The sequence below is a fragment of the Pundamilia nyererei genome, unplaced genomic scaffold, assembly GCF_000239375.1.
Source record: "Pundamilia nyererei isolate P.nyererei 1_Seehausen unplaced genomic scaffold, PunNye1.0 scaffold00406, whole genome shotgun sequence".
Classification (NCBI taxonomy): domain Eukaryota; kingdom Metazoa; phylum Chordata; class Actinopteri; order Cichliformes; family Cichlidae; genus Pundamilia; species Pundamilia nyererei.
In genome coordinates, this window is record NW_005187807.1 from 191,953 (window position 1) to 197,865 (window position 5,913).

The 5,913-nt window shown below is 40.4% G+C and overlaps 1 pseudogene; it reads left to right on the top strand.

Annotated features, from left to right (window-relative positions):
• Positions 1-1,246, top strand: part of LOC102193638 (cadherin-12-like) — a 38,539-nt pseudogene extending 37,293 nt beyond the window's left edge.
• The last annotated feature ends 4,667 nt before the right edge of the window (positions 1,247-5,913 follow it).

Consider the following 5,913-nt stretch of genomic DNA (forward strand, 5'->3'; position numbering starts at 1 on the left):
GCAGTCTTACATACAGCTGGAAACTATAAAATGATGAGACACGAAATAAACACACCACGAGTCTGAACAAGGAACCATGGTTAGTCTAACAGGAGGACCAGACAGGACAGCACAGAGACGGATGAGATCGGGGACACAAGCGAACAAATCAGGGAAAATGAGACACAAAGGCACAGAGGGACGATAACCACAGGAAACACCAGATCGAAGGTCCATGAACAAACACAAGACTTACTTCACACACGAGACTAAAGGACAAAACACAGAGACCAAGATAAACAACAATAGGAGGCATGAATACAACAGGACACAAGCAATAAACTGAAACTAGATACAATACAGTAAACGACTCAATAAATGCAGAAAAATGACAAAACACTGGGTGGATGACCCAGGATGACCCCTTATGGTGCCTGTCTTCCCCATCCTGGTGTTTGAACCTCAGTGGGGTATACTGCATTGCAACACGTTCCTAAAGTATTGTCCAAACATTGATCTAAAATCCAGCAGATTTGATTGCATGTAATGTTTTATACATTTATATTTTTAAGGATCATGTATGTGTGGTCACCATGGTAACCAGTGCTTCTCTCTGTTTTCTGCCTTGCAGGTATGTCAGTGTTATACATGAGTCAGAGGCCCCAGAAAGTGAAAGACACGCTGATGAGATCAAAAGAAGACATCCGTGATAATGTCATTCACTATGACGACGAGGGAGGTGGCGAGGCTGACACTGACGCGTTTCACATGGGCACCTTGTGCAAAACAGACCACAGCAGCATCTCCAACAAGAAGAAAAATGGCTATGGCGACGGCATTCTGATGCATCTCAGCACCCACTGTGACAATGTCAGGTCACCTGACATCCATCTGCAAACAGCCAGCTTCATCGCCACCGGGAACAAGCCTCCACTCTTCTGCCGCGGCAGGGCGACCCAAGGCGATGCTGAATTGATCAGAGAGGTCATTGAACACCGACTGAAGGAGAGCCAGCAGGGGTACGCGGCCCTACCTGCTGATTCACTGGCAACCTACGCATACGAGGGGGATGGCTCAGAGGCGCGTTCTCTCTCATCCATAGAGGACTCTTTTGTACTTGACAGTTTAGGGGATTTTAGCTCGCTTGGCGACTGGGGGCAGCCATTTAAAACACTGGCTAGCATCCTTGACAAGCAGCCACCGTCTCTCTTTAACGAGAGCTGAGAGGAAATTGAACTGAATATTAGTTCAGTTAGGCCAAATATTATTGAACATGTCACTTGTCAATGTATTTCTAAAGGTGCTGCTGACGTTTTCATACAAAAGGTGTCTTGAAGCTGTGATCTCAACAGAGGCTTGTTGTTACATTTCACTAAGTAGTTTTTTTTCCATGTCATTTTCTCATTATTACATCTGTTTCTCTGCATGTGTGGACTGGATGGGTTGTTGCTGCAATCTGGTGGGAATTTCAAGTCAACGGCACCTTGAGAAATATATTTAGTTAAACAATTGGTGATGTGTGTGTATGTGTGCATAATATTCAACCATCCAGTTTCTTCCACTTATCTGGGGCCTCAGCCCCAGCAGAGAAGCCCAGACCTCCCTCTCTCCAGCAACTTCTTCTAGCGTGTCCAGGGGAACACCAGGGTGTTCCCAGATCAGCTGAGAACAATGATCTCTCCAGCGTTTCCTGGCTCTTCCCTGTGGGACATGCCTGCAAACCTCAATAAGGAGGCGTCAGATGCCTGAAATATACATTTTTAAACGTGACAGACACTAGAACGATGTAAGAATTTTCAGAATGATAAAACCAAACTTGTTCACGTCGGTAGTATTTATATGCTTCCACATCATCCAAGGGTCTGTCTTCTGTCTTCTCTCAAGTCTCAGCTTTCAAGCATTTTCCCAGTGGAACCTGGTTTGGTTCATCTTTGGATTCACCTTAGTTTGGACAAGCTGGCAAGTAGGTTGCAAAAGTGAAATTAAGTAAACCTCTTAACTGGTCAGTAAGGACCCATACAGGTTTAGAGTGGGGTTTTGTTTTAGCTACTATAAAATGACCATTTGTTACTTTCAAGTGTCATACGTCAATGAGCAGTAATGTTTTTCCATTTAACGCTTTTTTATGTTCCAGATTGGTGATTTATTTTATAAAAAGAGCTAAATGTTACTTTGAATCTAACTCCAGATGCATCTCAGTGGGTTAGTGCTAATGAGTTCATGTGTGTGACCTGTAAGCTAAAAATCCAGACTGGAAGGTAAATGTGTTATTAACTCATATTAATTTGTTTCATTGTTTTATGAAATGTTCAATCGTGCGCCTAAATAAAGTCAGAACCACAGCCACCAAAGCCACTTCTATGTGCTCATTATTATTTGAAAAATGTGATTTATTTACAAAACTACTGGTTTAAAATTACATAAAACAAAAATTGCAGTTAAAAATAACAGTTAATAACATGACAGCAAATGAGAGGGGCTATGATTGTGCTTGCCTTTCAAACACAAAGACAGGATTGTATTTTTTTTCCTGTGTTTTAGGTCCCTCACACATTTCAAGAGCTACTAATATTAAATTGTATGTTTTATGAATGTTTTTAGGGAGTCTGCCCCTAAGTCACCAGACACTTTGTCAGAGCTTGCATCACTGAATTTTCCTTCTCCAGATTCAGAAGAGTTCCACCTCCTTTGTGGCCTATTGCTAATGGCCTTTTCTTTGTCAAAGCCATCCATCCATCAGCTGCTGACCTCCCTTCAGAGAAAGACTGAACTCAGAGTGGTAAAGCTCAAAAAATCTTTATTTTACATTTCTGGAAATGGAGACGGAACACACATGCTCAAGTCTGAATTTTCTGCAGCTAAATCCATATATATATATATATATTTCTGCACTACGTCACACCGACACACCGTTTACTTAGTTCCTCTTTTTTGTGGTTTCCTGTGCAGCTCTGCACTAAACTTCCCCTTTCTAAAGTCTGTTGCCAGATCGACCTGTCACCCTCTGACCTACTTGTTTCTTATGCCTCTATTGCAAAGTACAAAAGACAATATAATCAGAAAATAAGCATTAAGAATACATATTTATATCGTAACATTACATAAAGTTTTCTGTACTTAATTTTAAAAAGGGGAAAGCCATTCAAATTCTGAAGTAAAAAAAGCTAAATGAACATTCTCCAAGTGTGGTGATTTCATATTTATTATCTGGGATTTTGAAAGACTTTTCTGCTTGGTTGCAAACCTGCCTAAATTCATATTAGTTATTACTTCCATTACAACAATTAATTTCGGTTCTTGTCATGGTCCTGGGTCACCGACCCAGGACCATGTTTATTATTATCATTTTCCAATTTATTATCATGATTATTATTGTTTGAGTTCTACGTGTTATATTCGGTCTGCCTCTGAGTCTGCGTCTGTATCTGTCTGTCTATGGCAGGGCTGCCCAATCCCAGTCCTCGAGAGCTACTATCCTCCAGCTTTTAGATGCATCCGTACTCCAACACAGCTGAATCAAATTGTTTGATTACCTCTTCAGCATGCCATCGTGTTTGGCAAAGGCCTGATAACAAACCATTCATTTGATTCAGGTGTGTGGGAACAAGGATGCATCTAAAAGCTGCAGGACGGTAGCTCTCGAGGACTGGGATTGAGCACCCCTGGTCTATGGTGTTACCCCGTCTGTTTGTGAATCTGTCTGTTTAGTTCAATGTCTTGTCTGGTTCCATGTGTCTGAGTTTCCTGTTTTATTGTGAAGGTCTGTGTCGTATGTGAGTGTGCTCAGTTTACGTTTCCCCTGTCTCATCAGCTGTGATTTCTCCCAGGTGTGTTCCCCTCCTGTCTCTCATCCCTTGATTACTGCCATCTGTGTATTTAAGCTCTGTGTTTCTCTGTGTCAGTGTCGCGTTGTACCCGCAACTTGCTGTGTGTTTGTAATGTCCTGTCCTCCAGCACCTCGGTTTAGAGTTTTGTTTTTGTAAGTTTTATTTCGTGAATCATTCCTCCAGGAATAAAGCTGCGTTTTCAGCTTATTCCCATCTCCAAGAGTCCTGCAATTTTGGGTCCACCACTTCTGCTTGCCTGCCACACAGCCAACCATGACACTTGTGACATGATATGTACTACTATGTGATCGATAAGCATTTAGGAAGCTTATTTCCAATCTTACCAACCACTCCAAGCCATTTAGACTTTATAAAAAGAAACAAATAGTTAGTGCCTGTTAGAACCACTAAAGATCCGAGGACGACATTATAATTGAAACCTGATAACTAGAAACAGAGATTATATTTGTTTAAAAAGAATATATAATTCAACACATCCCCCTTCCTTTTCAATTATCAAAATTTGTATATCTATGAGGGAAAAGTACTGGTAGTTAGAAAAGCCAGCAAAAAACATTAACTTTCTTAATAATAAAATATTGTTGAATAGTGTGAAATATATCACTTCATTAAAGAAACTTTGAAATATCATATAGGTACGGTAATTCATGTAGAGAAACAATTGGTTGCATTAATAGTTTTATTAGGGTGAAGAGAGTAAAAGTCTACATTCAGGGGACACCAGAGTATCTCATCTTAAATAACATATGGTTAATATATTCTGTAATTTTATAAATGTTAAAAGTGGGGCCATGTGTTACCATCAATATGATGAAAATAGTGACAGTCGGGACAATCATAACATTATACAAAACAAATATACTGCCATAGCTTTCTTTATTCCCCTTGCCATCAATGGGATATTTCCAAAGCAAAAAAACAAATCCCGTCATACTGTCTGTTGAAAACTTTATCATGGTCATAGTTGTAATCCTTTGGCTTTTTTTTCTGGTGTAATTACAGTTACTAGTTTAAGAAATGCTGTCATTGAATCACATATAACAAAAATCACAAGTACATTTTTTCAAGACATTTGCATAATGAGTTTAATAAATAGATAAATATGTTTGTGGGTAAATATTAAATAGATATTACACTTCTTAACTTAAATCCCAACTAAAAAAGAAAAGAAGAAGTAAACAGTAACATAAAAAAAATCCTTTCACAGTTGTAGTGTTTTTATGGGGTTTCCATGATTTACCATTTAATAGATGGTAAAGACAAAGAGTGCGACTAATAGAGGGATTACATTCATTCTGACAGAAGATGCGTGACTTGTTGTTGTCGTGGATGATATAGCTGTTGAAGGCATTTTAGTGGTTGTTGTTGCAGCTGTTGTCATGGTTGAAGCAGCTGTTGGTGGTGGAGCTGCAGTTATTGTTGTTGTGGCAGCAGTTGTTGTGGTTGGAGCAACTGTTGTTGTTGTTGCTGTTGTACCAGCAGTTGTAGTGGTTCGAGCAGTTGTTGTGGTTGTTGCCACGGTAGTTGTGATTGGAGCAGTTGTTGTTGTGGTTGAAGTAGCTGTTGTTGTTGTTGGAGCTGCAGCTGATGTTGTTGTTGTTGCCACTGTAGTTGTGATTGGAGCAACTGTTGTCGTGGTTGTTGCCACGGTAGTTGTGATTGGAGGAGTTGTTGTTGTGGTTGAAGTAGCTGTTGTTGCTGTTGTTGTTGGAGCTGCAGCTGATGTTGTTGTAGAAGCAGTCGTTGTGGTTGGACCAACTGTTGTTGGTGTGGTTGGAGAAGCTGTTGTTGTTGGAGCAGCAGCTGATGTTGTTGTAGCAGCAGTTGTTGTGGTTGGAAAGGTTGTTGTTTGAGCAGCACTTATAGTTGTTGGAACAACTGTTGTTGTGATTGGAGCAGCAGTTGTAGTGGTTGGAGCAGTTGTTGTTGTAGCAACTGTTGTTGTGGTTGGTGTCACAGTTGTTGTGGTTGGTGTCACAGTTGTTGTGGTTGGAGCTGCAGCTGATGTTGTTGTAGCATCAGTTGTAGTGGTTGGAGTAGCTGTTGTTGTTGGAGCTGCCGCTGATGTTGTTGTTGTTGCCACTGT